At 47.2% G+C, this 17,693-nt stretch overlaps 1 protein-coding gene across 2 annotated transcripts in view; it reads left to right on the forward strand.

Annotated features, from left to right (window-relative positions):
* The first annotated feature begins 1,229 nt into the window (after positions 1–1,229).
* LYN (LYN proto-oncogene, Src family tyrosine kinase) overlaps positions 1,230–17,693 on the forward strand; it is a 101,898-nt gene continuing 85,434 nt past the window's right edge. For both annotated transcript variants that reach the window (XM_036338257.1, XM_036338258.1), the window contains exon 1: positions 1,230–1,505. The gene's annotated coding sequence lies outside the window, so the exon portion shown is untranslated. The remainder of the gene's footprint in view (positions 1,506–17,693) is intronic.

The raw sequence follows: 17,693 nt of genomic DNA on the forward strand, positions 1-17,693 counted from the left end.
GGGCCCGTGTCTTTGAGAGGTCATCATGAAGAAAAATCCAGGAAATGGGCCCTCAGGCAGTGAATGACTCCATGGGATCGTGACAGATTTCACTCACAGGTTTGCAAACCTTTCTACTCTCTTATCAGTAACACATGACTGATGCGTGGATTGTGTTTCAAGGTGGCTGACCTGGCTGCTGGACTGTGACTGTAGCCTTCTTAGGTGGGGCCAGCCTCTTAAGGGCATTCCTAATAAAAGGTCTGAAGGGCTTAGCCCTGAGTCTGGTACCCAATAGGCCCCAAAAAAGTGTTTGCTGTTATGAACACACAGACCAAGTTTTCCACAGGGCGCTGTTTATGTCCTTGTAAGTTCTACAGTGTGGTGCAATGCTGGGATCTGGAGAGCAGAATCTGGCTTACAAGTGGACATCCGCGGTGACTGAGGCTAACATTACATCTTGGATTTGTAAGTGGCATTTACTGACTGGGAACATGAGCTTGGAGACGCAGTCTTTCTTTGGCACAACTGGCATGTTCTGTAACACAATGTTTACATGTGGGATACAAAGACAGTAGAAACGAAAGAATAACAGTGACCATTACTGTATGCCAGGCACAGTGCGAGTCCTTTACAGAAGGCATTTCATCCTCCCGGGACCCTGCGAGGTAGGCATCCTTTCCTCCATTTTCCCAGGGGGAAGCTGAAGTTTTGAGGAAACAATTGCCAGGCCATTTACCTCTACAGCCCCTTACCCTCTCTGCACTCCCCCTCCCCCCACCCCCTCCCCCATCAATACCCTGAACATCTTAAGGAGCTTGTTCTGTACTAATTAAGAATTCAATGAGCTTAGCTTCAACGTGGCACATCTCACCCTCTCTACAGAACTCCAAGGGATCAGGGTGCGCCCCCCTCTGCTTCCAGGGGCACCCCACTTCCTAACACCTTGGAGAGCAGGTTGGAAGAGAAGGAAAGGAAACTCAAGAGGTTCGCGGACGCCAAGACTCCAGAGGGTCTCCCTGGAAAATCCTTCCGTCTCTACCAGGCGGCGGCTTCGCTTCCCCAAGCTGCACCCTGGGACACCAGGTTTCTTTGCATGCAAAGCTCTGCGCGACGGCCACACCAAAGATCCAAACCTTGGGCAGAGGCCAAACGGTCACTTCCCCGCCCCCCGGTGCAGTATGCAAATCCGAGCACCAGGAAGTAGCTGGGACCTCCCGGCCGAGCCCAGGACAGTCAGTTCCTCTCCCGCCGCGCCGGGCCGCCCGCCGCTCGCTCCTGGCCGTGGCGCCTCCGGGCCCGACGCGCTGCAGCCTCCAGCCCGTGCGGCAGGCAGGGCGGCCGCGCCACGCCGGGCCCGAGCCCGCAGCCCCTCGCCGTGCAGGACGCCCTGGCTTCCCGGCCCGCAGCCCCTCACTAAGCGGGCCCCGCTGGGCCGCCCCGTCGCGTCCCCCGCTCTGAACTTAAGTCACCGTGGAGCGCCGCGGCCACCGCCCCCGCCGATCCGCAACTTCCACGGCGAGCTGGTGAGTCCGAGGCGTGAGCGGGGACGCCGCGGCGGACAGAGCGGGGCCGGGGCTGTGCCACCGGAGGGAGTCCGGGGCGTGGGGTCGGCCCTGGACGTGGGGTCGGTCGGCTCCGACCGCGGGATCGAGGGGCGCGCGTCGCTCCCTGGCCGCCCTGGCGCCGGGTCCCGCGGTGTGGGCACCCAGATGACTTCAGTCCGCGGGTGATCGGACCCTGGGGCGGGGGAGGGGGGTGAGGAGGCGGGGGCGGGCGGCTCCGCAGGTGTCTGTGCCGCAGGGCCACGCAGAGGTGTGGTGGGAGGGGCGGGGGCGGGCTCACCGCAGGGCCCTCCGGCGGGTGCCCGGGGGGAGGGCCGGATGCAGTCCCGCTCCGGCTGCTCCCGGAGCGCAGCGGGGAAGCCCGTCTCCACGCGGAGCCGGGGCGCGCGCGCGGCCGGGATCCTGGCCGGGACCCTGGCGGGGACTCCTCAGGTTGCACAATCTGGGCTCCCCCCAGGGCCCCGGATCCCCAGAAGCTAGGGGTGGGGCTCGGCCCGGGGCGCTCTCCCAGGCCCGCAGGCAGCTCCTGGGGAGCGCCGGCCGGAGCGTGACGTCGAGGGGCTGCGGCGGAGGCTGCTGGGCACCCTCCCGCTGAGCGAGGCGCCTCTCGGCCTGCAGAGCCACGGTCCCGAGCCTCCGCCTCCGAGAGGAAGCGAGAGTTATTTTAAGAATTCGGGGGTTGCCTTTCCTTCGCCTTGGAGGGAGGGTGTAAAGCGTCCGTTCCCACTTCCCTGCGTGCGTTATCTGGACCGACTCTGTCAAGATAATTGTGCATTTGCAATGTGCCTTCTAACAGCTCACGTGGCCAGCGATCGTGTGGTCGTGTCTCCAATTCATGTGTGTGTGTGTGTGTGTGTGTGTGTGTGTGTGTGTGTGTGTCTTACTCCAAACCCCATCCAACTTTTTTACCATCTCAACAACCCGAGTCGAATGCGGGCCTTTGCAAGTTCCCAGCTGAGTGTGAACTTGGGCCTATGACTGAAATTTCCCGTTTGGGTGTCCTCATCTTTGGGTGTCCTCATCATCCCGAGGAGCCATTTATTGCACACAAAGCCCCAAACACGGCCTAGGCATTTCATGAATGACGCTAGTATTTATTGCAATTTATTCTGACCATAAAAAAGAGGCTCCCTGGTTCTTGGCAATTTGATGGTTTTAAATCTGTCCGTTTCAGCCACATGGCCTTATTGGTAAGTCTGCTTAATCTACCAGACGTTTGCTGTCCCAAAGCAGGACCAGGAGTCTGGCTCACCCTAAGGGCCAGCCCATAAGGATGTGTGACTGACTTTTGATGTGTTGGCTGCCCCCAGCCGGCTGTAGGGCTCCGGAGGGCAGGGGTGGCCTCTCTGTACTGGGAACACCTCGAGCAGTGTGGAGGGGAGTAGGCACTGGCTGTTGAGGCATTTACTAAGCACTCAGAGCCCTTCCCGAGTAAGCTAAGTTCTGCTGGAAAAGGGTGGGATTCAGATAGTGCCCGGATTTAATTTGGTGGGAAGGATGTCTTGAGGCTTGAAGAAATATAATTTGATCACATGAGGCTTTTGGTCTATGGAGGCCGAGTAGGGTCATCCGCTTTCTGAGTGAAGGGTGGAGGGCCCGGTGTAAGGGAAAACAGCAGCCAGGAAACCTGAGTTTGGGTCTCGGAGCTGTGATTTTGGATATGTTATTTGGGCTATTAATTCAGCCAGTATTTCCTTTATTACAGTAATCAGAGTTGAGTATGACTTGGCCCCATGTGTCTAGTCTAATATTAGCAACTACAAGAAAGCTCCATTGACAACAACTTTATCTGTCTTGTCCGGAAACACTAGCCTTGGAGCCTGTCACATAGTTGAGATCGCAGATACAGAAGAAGGAATGGAAGGCAGTCTGCTGGTCCTATACAGGCAGAAGGAACAGGGCTGGGGTTCCCAAGGCATTCGAAGCCTACTGGCCCTCCGTCCTGGTTTCTAAAATGAGGATTTGAGGGACTTTTTGGATTGCTAAGTTATCCTAGTGCGAGTGCTCTAAGGGGAAAGTGCCACTCAGGACTGGGGATTCTGCTGTATTAACTGGAAAGGGGGCTTGATTGGCAGTGTAAGACATAGCCTGCAAAAGTTGTTTGCCCAATCCAAAAAGGCCAGACCCACTTTATCTGAGAGTCATGGGTGCTGGAAAGGTATGTGGGGAATTTGTGATATTGCTTGCCCCCTCTCCTTCCACAGTATTCTTTTAGCAGTAAAGTGGTCCAATGATTTTCAATGGTTTGCAAATCAATGATTTTCAAAGCCTTTTACAAAATTCCATGATATTTGTATTCAGAAATCAATCCCCAAAACATCCGAGTTGCCAGTTGGTTCAAATGCATATACGGAGTTGTCGTTTAATAATTTTAAACTGTATTATCCATAAACCCATACTAATTTTAAGTCTGTATAAATAAGAATACAGTGTGTACACATGCAGAGAATGGATCATTGTTACAGCTCTCTCACCCTGCTGTTATCAATGACCTCCATGTCCTCAGACATGGGTAGTATTAATATTGAAAGATCACCACAATTATTAGTAGGAGCATTGATCAATGACATGCCAGACCTCTCTTGGGCACTTCTTGGGCAATGATGGTGCCAAAATCTTTTGCTTATCCAGGCTTCTGAAGCCTCCCTGAGCTCTGAATTCATTTGACTCTCTCATGGCCTCCCAGGGTTGGCAGGGACAGATATAGAAAAAGAAGTTTGGTGACCTGTTCAAGGTCACAGATCTGGTTAAGTGGCACTGTTGGCAGGGCAGGTATATTTTCCAGCTCCAACTTTAGGGCTTCTCCCCCTTTTCTACCTTTGGACCTGTAGTAGGTACTCATTTACTTAAAAGCAAATAAATTATTTTATCATTTAATATACATTTTTATTTATTTATTTTCTAAAATTCTTTTTTTTAACAGATGCATCTTTTTTTCTTAATATATATGTTTTTTATTTCAGAGAGAAAGGGAGAGGGAGAGAGAGATAGAAACATCAATGATGAGAGAGAATCATTGATTGGCTGCCTCCTACCCCCCGCGCCCCCCCCCCCCGCCACTGGGGATCGAGCCTGCAACCCAGGCATGTGCCCTTGACCAGAATCTAACCATGACCTCCTGATTCACAGGTTGACACTTAACCACTGAACCATGCCAGCCTAATACGTATACAATTTTTAAACAGCATCACAGGTAACTTTCTGCCATCACTTGGTAATTATCTTAACTAAGTGACTAACCCCTCAGGACAAATGATCAGGGGCACCAACTAGGTTCCTAAGCTGGAATGGAAAGAGGAGCTCCTCTGCTTTCCCCATTGCTGTCTGCTTGGAGAGGGAAGATCTCTGATACTGGCCAAGGTGGCACAGGTACTGGCTGCTGTCAGGGCAGTTCCGCCGACTACCATCGGTGCTTACCGGTTAATACAGAAGTGCCCACATAATGCTTTGCAAAGGAATTCCCTCCAGTTTGTTCTCAATGAGCCTCCTTGTGTGGTTGTTATACAGGGGTGGGCAAAAGTAGGTTTACAGTTGTTCGTATGGAAAATAATGCAACAGTTAATAAATAATAATACAGAATAAACTGTTTCACATATTTACAACTGTAAACCTACTTTTGTCCACCCCTGTATCAGTGCGAGCATCACCCAGGGTGAAGCTATAAAGGAGATAGGGCCTCTAGGATACACATTAAAACATGCACCCCATTTATTGAGCACCTGCTATGAGCAAGGTGCTGTCCCAAGCCCATGCTCCAATAGGTAGATAGACATTGCCTCCGTCTTTTAAGATTGGCAGTGAAGACTAGGACATAGAAGAGGAAGTTGTGTTTTTGTTTTTAGTCAGAAATATCGAAAGTTTTCTTACAGCTGCCTAGCTTCCTGATACTTAAATTGTAAAATGTTGAGTTCACTCTATCATCATTTCTAAAATTTACTTTGAGTAAGTTCCCATCTGGTGGAGAAGCCCCAGTGTAGAAAATAATGTGGAAATCTGCCAATTGAGGAATTCGAGTTTTGGGAACAGGCCAGTTGAAAGACTGGGACCTTCTTTTAGATATCTTTGGCTTAAGCTAGCTGGAAGAGCTCTCTGGCAATTTAGAATTGCAAGCTGACATAATTACTTGGGATGATGTGTTAAAAGGCTCATCCATGCTGACTGGCAGGGGCCTATAATGGCCTTTGACCTTCATCCTTGTACTTCACTTTCCCCGAAGTACCGAATAAGCTGTCAGCTCTCCTTCTTTGCCACAAAGCTACTTCTCAAAAGTTGAATTGACATGATAGGAGTGGACCATATAAGGGAAGAGATTTTCGGTTAGTCTCATTGTAACTCTGTTCATTTTTTAGAACACTGAGATATATAAATTCCATCAAGTTACACAAACAGGATGCATTTTCCGAATCCATTTGAGAGGCTGTTTCTTAATGCTCCAGGCGCTGCGCTTGTTGAGCTGTAGGACCCTGGGAAGAAGGCCGCATTCCTGTAGCTCCGGGGTCTTTTCCTTTTAAGGTTCATACTTTAAAGTCAGATATTGCTGGGCGCCTACACTCCCACCTTTCTGTGAACATCTAAAATCACTCTCACTACTCTTTTTATAAAAAAATATATTTTATTGATTTTTTACAGAGAGGAAGGGAGAGGGATAGAGAGTTAGAAACATCGATGGGAGGGAAACATCAATCAGCTGCCTCCTGCACACCCCCTTACTGGGGATGTGCCTGCAACCAAGGTACATGCCCTTGACCAGAATCGAACCTGGGACCCTTGAGTCCGCAGGCCGACGCTCTATCCACTGAGCCAAACCTGTTAGGGCAACTCTCACTACTCTCTTTTGACCATAATCCATGCCAATAGGAAGCTCTTTGCCGATTGGAAGCTTCTCTCCAAGTCTCCTTCCTCTCTCTGTTGGTACACCAGGTGGTTGGGAGCTATCATGACTGCTTTGGGCCCACTATTCCGTGCTGGTGAGAGAGCACAGTGAGACTGGAGAGAGGGGTCTGGATTCATTCTGCCCCCAACTGGTGCAATGACGTCTTCTTGGTGTTGGGCCTTTGGGTGCCTCCACTCTTCCTGTAAATGTTAGCCCCCCCGGAGGGGAGGGGAATGGAGAAGCTTGTTTTAGAGCCACGTGGGGAGAGGGAGGACCACTTCTGCTTTCCACTGGGAAGCCATGTCACGGAGAGCAGAACTGCAGCAAGAGGCTGAGAGAGGAGGCCCGAGGGAGGAGGTGGCGAGGAAGTGATACTTCCTCCCGCTTCGAAGGCACCAGGCCCGTCATTTGCCTGCAGCCCCACCTTTCTTACCACCAGCTCTGCTTTTTCCTTGGGGGTTCTTTCTACCACCCTCTGCTCTGTTCATTCTCAGTTTGCCCTTGAGAAAGGGGCAGGCCGGGAGGGGGAGAGAGAAAAAGAATGAATCTAGTCATCAGTGTAGAGCCTTCTCCGGCAAAGCCCACGGTGGCCATGTTTGAGTTTTCACCCACAGAAGAATGTACATTTTGAAATTCCCCATCATGGAAACCATTGTGAAACTCTTAAGTAGATGTTTTGAAATCCTTTAGTGTGTAGGCAACCTAGTACTTTCATAATCCTAACTACAGTGGTTGGGGGGGGGGGGGGGCTATCTTTAATATTACTTAAGCTATAAGCCTGTGGTTACATTTTTGGGACTGAGCAGTGGCTTTCAAACTCTTTGACTACAAGCCAAATTCCAAAACATATTTGACCTTGTGCTCAAATGCACATTTTTCTGTATGAAAAAAAAAAAAAAAAAAAAAAAAAAGCTTGATGGAAGAGCCCCGCCCCCTCCAGGTTGTTGGGAAATGTGGTCAGAACAGTCCTTTTGAGACCAGCTTGTGAGATCTGTCAGAATTTAAAGCGTACAGAGGCAGGCCCAGCGATCCCACAAGCTCCAGTCCAAGAGGAAGTTTGTTAAAAAAAATTCAAATTAAGACACATCTCTACAATGGAATACCTTGTAGGTATCTTAAAATCGTATTAAATTACGCTTACTAATATGAGAGATATTTCTTGAAAGCTGAACCCAAACTGATAAGTTATATATGATACCATTTCTGAAATGAAATATTTATATGTGGGACACAATCTGTGAGCTATGCATATCACTCATTTTTATACTAAAGTTTTAATAGTGAATATTTCTGAGGGATGGGCGAATGCTGATTTTTTTCCTTAGGTACATATTTTTTTAATAAAAAGGAATGTTACTTAAATGACTATAAAACAGCAATATAATGAGCAATGACGTGGAGCCACCGTGACTGCAGAAGAAATGTAGGCGCCATCAGTAAACTTTGGAGTAAAAGTGGCTATTGTGGCATTCGTGTGGGTAGAGTTGTAAGCAGACAGCCTCTGGAGAATGTAATGTGCTATGTGTATTGAAAATAGCGGTATTATCTTTCTTCCTTTCTTTCTTTCTTGCTTTCTTTCTTCCTTCTTAATCTATTTAAAAAATTGATTTTAGAGAGAGAGGAAGGGAGAGAGAGAGAAACATCGATTTGTTCCACTCATTTATGCATTAATCATTTGCATGCCCTGACTGGGGTTGGAACCTTCATACCAGGAGGACACTAACCAATTGAGCTAACTGGCCAGGATTTATAGAGATATTTTCTTAAAAAACAGTCCACTTCTGGTATTTAGTTGGAGCAGGGATCATTCAGAGGCCAGAGAACTCGGTCTGGCAATGTGGTCAGAAGGCGTGGTGGACTCTTGTTCAAGGCATGGAGGATCCTTGTCCGGAACTAAATTTTGGATTTTATCTTATAAACAGAGGGGAATCATTGGAGCCTTTTAGTGGGAAGCCTATTTTTCTATCACAATCAGCTTCTTGCCTAGACTTTTTCATCATCAGGTATTTATGATGGTGATAAATCATGAAGAGACAGACAGTGAGCATTGCTTATTGCTTTGAATAGGTGAATGATTAACTGAGGAACCCAAAGGGACTTCCACAGAGATTAACATGAGGTACTTGATAAGTGTCCTGAGTGGTGTTGATCTTGCCCAAACATTTATCTACATCTTTTTGATGATGGCAACACTATTGAAGAAATAAGCAATTTGGAGTTGAGGGCTAAGTTTCTGTGGGGTTAGTATTTTCCTCTTTTTTTAAAAAAAAATTTATTAAATTAAATCTTTATTGTTCGGATTATTACATTTGTTCCTCTTCTTTCCCCCCATAACTCCCCTCCTCCCAGTTCCCACCCCACTGTCCGCCCTCACTCCCTACCCACTGTCCTCATCCATAGGTGCACGATTTTTGTCCAGTCTCTTCCCACATCCCCCACACCCCTTTCCCCCCCAAGAATAGTCAGTCCACTCCCTTTCTATGTCCCTGATTCTATTATAATCACCAGTTCATTCTGTTCATCAGATTATTTATTCACTTGATTCTTAGATTCACTTGTTGATAGATGCATATTTGTTGTTCATAATTTGTATCTTTACCTTTTTCTTCTTCTTCCTCTTCTTAAAGGATACCTTTCAGCATTTCATATAATACTGGTTTGGTGGTGATGAACTCCTTTAGCTTTTCCTTATCTGTGAAGCTCTTTATCTGACCTTCAATTCTGAATGATAGCTTTGCTGGATAAAGTAATCTTGGTTGTAGGTTCTTGGTATTCATCACTTTGAATATTTCTTGCCACTCCCTTCTGGCCTGCAAAGTTTCTGTTGAGAAATCAGCTGACAGTCGTATGGGTATTCCCTTGTAGGTAACTGAGTTTCTTTCTCTTGCTGCTTTTAAGATTCTCTCTTTGTCTTTTGCTCTTGGCATTTTAATTATGATGTGTCTTGGTGTGGTCCTCTTTGGATTCCTTTTGTTTGGGGTTCTCTGCGCTTCCTGGACTTGTAAGTCTATTTCTTTCACCAGGTGGGGGAAGTTTTCTGTCATTATTTCTTCAAATAGGTTTTCAATATCTTGCTCTCTCTCATCTTCTGGCATCCCTATAATTCGGATGTTGGTGCACTTGAAGCTGTCCCAGAGGCTCCTTACACTATCTTTGTATTTTTGGATTCTTTTTTCATTTTGCTTTTCTGGTTGGGTGTTTTTTGCTTCTTCGTATTTCAAATCTTTGACTTGAATCTTGCGATCCTCTGGTCTGCTGTTGGGAGTCTGTATAATATTCTTTATTTCAGTCAGTGTATGCTTAATTTCTAGTTGGTCCTTTATCACAACCTTGAGGGTCTCATTAAATTTCTTGTAGGTCTCATTAAGTTTATCGGCAGTCTCTAGAAGACTCTTGAAAGACCTCAAAAGTGTGGTTTTGAATTCTATATCCAGCAGCCTGCTTTCCTCCATTTCTGTCATTTGTGTCCTGTTTCTTTGTCTTGGCATTTTTTATGCTTCGCTGTATCGATAAGGTGGCTTTCTGTGCTAAGTATCCCAATTACCTGAGGTAGACACTCTTGATGCACCCCCTTGTGGTCTTTGTGCACAGTCTTGTTGTAGCTAAGCCTTGATTGTTGTAGGTAACACTGGGAGGGATTTGACCTCCAGGCCAATTGGCTGTGAGAATCAGCTGTGTCTGCAGTGAGAGAACTTCTGTCCTGGATCTCTAGGGCTGCGCTAATCTAGCCTCTGCCTGAGGCTAACCAGCAAATGCCTCCGTGCAAGGCTTGGGCGGGGCGGGTCCCAGGGGATCAACAGGGCAGGCGGAGTGAGCAGTTATGGCTGCTCTCAGTCCCGTCCCCAGAGGCTCTGCCTCTCAGTGTCCCAGCAACCACTGCAGATACCTCAGAGAGAAAGCTGCCCTCGAGTTCCGACTGATGCCAGACAGTCCCGCTTCTCCCGTTTGAGTCTGGGTCCCCAGAGACTCACCCGGAACTGGAGCCCAGAGCCTGAGACTTTCTCCCGATTGAAACAGACAACCACACCCTCAGCCGCCAGCCCCCTCCGCACGCACCTCCGTACCTTTGTATTTTACTTCAGCACCGCACCTCCTCTGAGTCTCGGTATGCTTTTCTCTTTCCTTCTAATTGTAGAATTTCCCCTCAGCCAGCCTTCCTGTGGTTCTGGGTGATGTCCGTTCCGTCTTTTAGTTGTATTTTTGAAGTGGTTGTGTGAGGCAGCAATCTCCGGTGTTTACCTATGCCGCCATCTTGGTTTCTCTCAGTATTTTCCTCTTTATTCTGAAGGAGATTATGTTGTAAAGCAGCAGCTTAGTGTTGGAATTGTGCTTTTGCTGTATAAAAATAGTTTATTAAAAGCATCACCATAATTAGGAGTGGCAATATTTGGTCAAAATGACATAACTTCTAATTATGCAGGTAATTTGTGTGATCAGATTTAGCATATTTAATATCTACCATATTTGATACTATTTAATAATATTAATAAATCAATTTTAATAAAATTAATACATGAATAACCAGTGCTGATTATTAATTTTAATTTGAGAGGAGATAGTATAATACAGTGGAAAGAAAATGGGCTTCCAAGTTAGACAGGTGTGAGTTCCTGCCTAGGCCCCAGGGCTTGTGACTTTAGTTACTCTTTCTCACCATTTATCTATCCTATCTAATAATAGAGAAACATGGTAATTAACCATAACTTCACTACCCTTCCCATTGGCTAATCAGTGAGATATGCAAATTAACTGCCAACCAAGATGGCGGCCGGCAGCCAGGCAGCTGAAGCGAACAAGAGGCTTGCTTGCTTCAGTGAAGGAGGAAGCCAAAGTTCCCTGCCTGCCGCTGCCGGCCTCTGAGCTGCACTCTAAGAAACAATGTTGCAATTATAGAAGCTAAACAAACCCTAGAAACCTGCTTTCAGCCGTCAGAGCTGGAGCTGCAACAGTGTTTCAATTATAGAAGCCAAACAAACCTAGATACCTGCTTTCAGCAGCCGAGGTCTCAGAGCTGGAGCCGAGCCTCAGAGCTAAAGTTGGCTCTCAGCTCCAGTGACAGCCATAGAAGGTAAATAAATCCCAGAATAAAAAAAAGAAAAAGAAAAAAAGGAGAGGTTGGGAGCTTCAGTCACCCGCCAGCCTGAAAACGGCCCTCGGCCCCTCACCCAGACTGGCCAGGCACTCCAGTGGGGACCCCCACCCTGAAGGGGGTGTGACCAGCTGCAAACAGCCATCATCCCCTCATCCAGGCTGGCCAGGCACCCAAGCGGGACCCCCACCCTGATCCAGGACACCCTTCAGGGCAAACCAGCCAGCCCCCACTCGTGCACCAGGCCTCTATCCTATATAGTAAAAGGGTAATATGCAAACTGACCCTAACAGCAGAAAGACTGGGAATGACTGGTCACTATGACACACACTGACCACCAGTGGGCAGATGCTCAATGCAGGAGCTGCCCCCTAGTGGTCAGGGCACTCTCACATGGGAGGAGCTCTGTTCAGCCACAAGCCAGGCTGATGGCTGCCAGTACAGTGGTGGTGGTGGGAGCCTCTCCTGCCTCCTCAGCAGCGCTAAGGATGTCCGACTGCAGTTTAGGCCTGCTCTCCACTGGCAAGTGGACATCCCCCTAGGGCTGCCGAGCTGCCAGAGGGATGTCTGATTGCCATCTTAGGCCCAATCCCCCAGGGAGCAGGCCTAAGCCAGCAGGTGGTCATCCCCTGAGGGGTCCCAGTCTGCAGGAGGGCACAGGCCGAGCTGAGGGACCCCCCCCACCGAGTGCACAAATTTTTGTGCACTGGGCCTCTAGTATATATATAAAAAGCCCGTGACCGGAACGCTGTAATGACCAGAACGACCAGTCGCTGTGATGCCCACTGTGGCCAGCGAACTGGCCTGATTGATGGTGGGGCCGGCCAGGGGGAGGGGCTATGGGAGGTTGGCTGGCCAGACCAAACCCCAATCGGCCCCCCAATCCTGATCAAGGGTGGGGTGGCTGACCAACCACCCCATGGCCCCTCCTCCCACCTGGTCACACCCCCAACGCCCCCCTTCCCCTCATACGGGGTTGGGCCAGCTGGCCAACCACCCACAGCCCCTTGCCCCTCCTGGCCCCAACACGATCAGCTCCCACCACCCTGATCGGCCAGCGGCTCCTCCCCCAAGCCAGCGGCTCCGCCCCCAATTGTTCCCCCTCCAGTCAGGGGCAAGGCCAGTGGCTACTGCCTGCGCCCTCCCGACTGGCCCCACCTCCCAATCACCCCCCCACCCCAATTGGGGCCGGGACCCACCAGCCAATCTCCCACCGCCCCTCCCCCCCGGCCGGCCCAGCCCTGATTGGGTCCCGATTGGGGCAGGCCAGCCGGCCAACCTCCCGCCATCTCCTCCTTCCAACAGGCCCAGCCCCAGTCCACCTCGATCGGGGCTGGGCTGGCCAGGCCCCACCCATCCACAAATTCATGGACTGGGCCTCTAGTTTATTTATAAAATGACTAGAGGCCTGATACTTGAAATCCATGCAAGGGGCTCGGCCCTCGCAGCTCAGCTGCCTCTCTGCCCCGCCCACTGGTCATCCCAGAAGGATGTTCCGGAAGGTCCTTCTGCCATCTAGTCTAATTAGCATATTAGCTCTTTATTATATAGGATGATAATAATACCCATTCCTCAGGTTTGTGGTGGTGATTAACAAAGCTAATATATAACCTCTTAATATTGTTCCTAAAACACTGTAGACACGTAACAAAAGGGTCCTGTTTTTACTACTAGACTGTGGGCTTCCCTCTTAGAGGGGAGAAAGTCTGTTCATTCCTTCCATCAACAAACATACAGCTGACCCTTGAACAACACAGGTTTGAATGGCATGGGTCTACTTATTTGGGGATTAATAGTAATTTTGATCTGCAGTTAGGAATCCAGGGATAGGGAAGGCCAGCTGTATGCATTGTTCTGTGTCATGTTATATAAGGGACTTGAGCATCCGCCATGGGTCCTGGAACCAGTCCCTCACAGATACTAAAAGGGGTGATTGTAGTTAAGTTTTGGGGGAGTCAAAACTTAATATGCAGATTTTCAACTGTATAGAGGTCAGCACCCCTACCCCCAGCATTGTTCAAGGGTCAGTTGGAGTAAGTAAAACGTTTATAAAATGAAGCAGTCAGGGAAAAGTTCAGAGTCTGGTGGGGGAGTCAATCATAAACCATCCTACTTACCACAGTGTTTGTTTACTAGAGGCTCAGGTGTTTGGTCAGCTGAACTTCTGATCTGCCTACAAGGTACCAGAAATTGCCAGAGGTTACAGGGGTCAACAGGATGGATGGTCTCTGCATCCAAAGGTGCTGGAAATAGTGGGGGTATGGAGACAGAAACATGGTCTTCAGTGTGTGATCGATGCTATCCTACAGTACAAAGTGCTCTGCCAGCAGAAGGAAGGGCTGGTGGCCATAGTGAGGACAAGATGAGGGAGCAGGGTCTGGTAGGGGGAGAAGGAATTCTCCCGTTGGAGGCCTTAAGGGAAAATGCAAAGGTTGTGAAAGAGCCTGGGGATTCCAGAAAGGCGAGGGTTCCCCTGGCCTGGGCAACAGGGATGGACTTCATCCTTAAATCATGAGAGGCTTCGTAATATGGAGAGTGACAGACAAATAGAGTGGATACAGTCCCGAGCTTTAGTGTTGTCTTATGGTAATCAGTATAATCAAATACACACGGCAGGAGTTGGTTTTTGTCTTTCTGGACCACGTTGACTCTTTGAGTTGTTTAAAATGTAATGGATGCCAAATACATATTAAAAAGAAATTTTGCCAAATTCAATTCCATAACTGCCTGCTTTTTGGTTTTCAGTTATTTTTAAAGGTTTAAGTAAATTAAGATAACCACTGAGGATTTAGTTGTAATTTTCCTTAAATTTCTTTCCAAGTCAATAATCTTTCAAGAGTATAGTAGGCCAATATTTCTGAACACTTTGGTGAATGCCTCTCAAATGTTGCATTGTTGTTCCAGTTGTAACTTTTCAACTAAGGTAGTGCCATACAATCCAACTGAACAAATGACCTGCCTCCTCTGGTGTCAGCTGTCAACTGCTAGGCTTTCGACATCGCCTGTCTACCTGGTATCCAACATTAGCATCATAGAATCTTATAGAAGGAAGAGATTTTGGTGGTGTATTTTATACATAGTCCTTAGCAGGTAGTCACTTTCCCTTGAACATTGGGTCCCAAATGTTAGTGTCTGCCCCAGGTGACTCTAATGCAGGTGATGGAAGTCACATTATGAGAAGCACTGTGACAGGGATATTCCTGTTGCCCAGAGTGGCTCATTTCAGTTTTGGGATACCTATGGGTATTAGAAAGCTTTTTCTCTCATGCTACAGTGTTTTATTTCCATAGTTTCTGCCTGTGGTTCTAGTTCTGCCCTCTGGCCCTGTTTTCATACATCTGAAGCCAGCTTCTGTTGGACTGACTAGCCATTCATTGTGGCTATAAGTGTGGGATGTGCAGGGACATTGTTGACTGCTTGGCACCCAACACTATTACTCCACCTCTCGTCCTAATAGAACCAGATTATTTTGGGATTCATTGTCTCCCCTGAAGTTTCAGCAGAAGTCTTCCCCATCTCCATCTATAAGTGGCCCTGACTGGGCAAAAGCTCCTGTTCTTTGGTTTGGACAGTAATCAGTAAAGCAAAGCAATGTTCCAAAGGTGGTCCTAAGATATGAGCAGCAAAGGAGTGGGGGAGGGAGGAGAGAAGGAAAGTTAGGGGTAGATGAAGATAAAGAAACAAACAAACAAAAACCCTTATGTAAGAGTCAAGAAATTAGAAGGAAATACAAGTTATCTTGATTATTAATTCGTAATGCAGAAGGTATGTGGCTGTCCGTTCGGTGTTTTTTCTGGTCACACAGTTGGCATGGCATTAATGCTGATAATTGGGCCTCTGCAACCGTGATTTATTTTTAAATGTGTGTTGTGTGTGAGGCTTTGTAGTGAGTGCTTGGGAAGAAACATAAACATTGTTAAGTATGAGGTTCCTTCCCTACAAGAGTTTATTGTACTCTAATCTCTCTGGGTTGTTCACAGACCAGAAGGCTGACAAATTAATTTGCTGTGGTTGTGGCAGGACAATACCTTCTTGCTCAGGAGACCCCTGGGCACCTGAATCAGTGCATAGAAACCATTTCCGGTAAAGAGGGAGGCAGTGTGTGGGGTGGTTAGAGCACAGGAAATAGAGTTAATCACATTTGAGCCAGATTCCATGCCTGTCCCAACCTAGCAACAGGGCAAGGTGTCTCAGGGTCCTATATTTAAACCTCAAATGTTGGGTGTGAGGATTCCACGGTGCAATGTGCAATGGATTCAGAGGTAGCCACACGTGAGGCAGATGGCGAGTGGTAGTCATTGTTATTGTTATTATCAAAAGAAAGTTGCTAAGGGTAGCTACTGTCAAACAAAACCAAACAGCCACCAAAACAAAAGCAGAAAATAAAATAAGTGTTGGTGAGGATGTGGAGAAACTGGAACCCTTTTGCACTGCTAGTGAGAATGTAAAATGGTACAACTGTTGTGGAAAATGTTGTGGCAGTTCCTCAAAAAAGCAAAGTTAAACATGGCCCTGGCCGAGGTGGCTCAGTTGATTGACGTCATCCCATGCACCAAGAGGTCACCAGTTTAATTCTTGGTTGGGGCACATGCCCGGGTTTCGGGCTCGATCTCCAGTAGGGGGTATGCAGGAAGCAGCTGATTGATGCTTCTCTTTCCCTCTCTCCTTTTCTGTTTCTAAAATCAATAAAAACATATTTTTAAAAACTAATCATAGAATTACCATATGATCTAGCAATTCCATTCCTGGATGTGTACCCCTAAGAACTGAAAGCAGAGTTTCAAAGAGACATTTATATACTGATGTTCATAGCAGCATTATTCACATTAGCAAAGGGGTAGAAGCAATTCAAGTTTCTATCAATGAATGAATGGATAAACAAAATATGGTGTATCCATACAATGGAATAGTATTCAATTACTTTAACAAGAAAGGAGATTTTGACCCATGCTAAAGCATGGATGAACCCTAAGAGAAATAAGGCAGCCACAAAAGGACAAATACTGTATGAATCTCCTTATATGAGGTACTCAGAGCAGTCAAATTCATAGGGACAGAAAGTACAATGGTGGTTGTCAGGGACTGGAGGAGGGGGAAATGGAATTACTGTTTAATGGGTCTAGACTTTTAGTTTTGCTGGAGGAAAAGAGTTCTGGAGGTGGGTGGTGGTGATGGTTGCTCAAGAATATGAGTTCTCTAGTGCAGTGGTCAGCAAACCGCAGCTCGCGAGCCACATGCGGCTCTTTGGCCCCTTGAGTGTGGCCCTTCCACAAAATACCAGTGCGGGCGCACACGTACAGTGCGAAGTTGACTTAAAACTTTAAGTAAAGTTTATTAAGTTAATTTTAGGGAACGTTGTGGAGTGAAAGAAGATGCAGTGTCGAGGATTGAGAAAGGTATGTTGAGATGGTTTGGACATATAGAGAGGATGAAGGAAAGGAGATAGACGAAACAAGTATACAAGACGAGTGTGGATGGGAGAGTTGGAAGCGGTCAACCTCAGCGAATGTACCTCAATCAGATTGAGGACGTTTTTAGCAAAGGCCAGCTTAGGAGTACCCTAATTAAGTTAATAACAATGTACCTACCTATATAGTTTAAGTTTAAAAAATTTGGCTCTCAAAGGAAATTTCAATAGTTGTACTGTTGATTTTGGCTCTGTTGACTAATGAGTTTGCCGACCACTGCTCTAGTGTCACTGAATTGCACACTTAAAGGTTTAGATCTAAATTTGATATGCTTTTTTTAAATCACAATTTTTAAAAAGTTGCTCAATAAGCAGAAATGTGTACAAGTAGATGAGAGTGGTCTAGAGGATATTTTATTGAGTTTGATAAATTCCCCTTATTCTGACTGGGGATTAGCCCATGAAGCTGACTGGTGTTCACTTTTTTGAGGCATAGGGTCTTTATTTAACTATCGTTTACTATAAGGCCATGTGGATTGATGGCTGTCAAGTAATTGAAATGACTGTGGTGTGTGTGAGAGACAGTCCGACCATTGAGAATTTTGGAGGAGCTTTCTAACCATCAAAGTGGGCTTGAGTATGAAGGGGTCCTTCTCTGTCATTAGAAGTTTGTAAGCACTGTCTAATCTCTTACAGGACATTTTAGAAAAAGTTGAACTCCATGGCCCTAAAAGATGCTTTCTGATTTGACAATTCTGTTATTTCTAGCCATGTATACTC

The sequence above is a fragment of the Myotis myotis genome, unplaced genomic scaffold, assembly GCF_014108235.1.
Source record: "Myotis myotis isolate mMyoMyo1 unplaced genomic scaffold, mMyoMyo1.p scaffold_m19_p_16, whole genome shotgun sequence".
NCBI lineage: Eukaryota > Metazoa > Chordata > Mammalia > Chiroptera > Vespertilionidae > Myotis > Myotis myotis.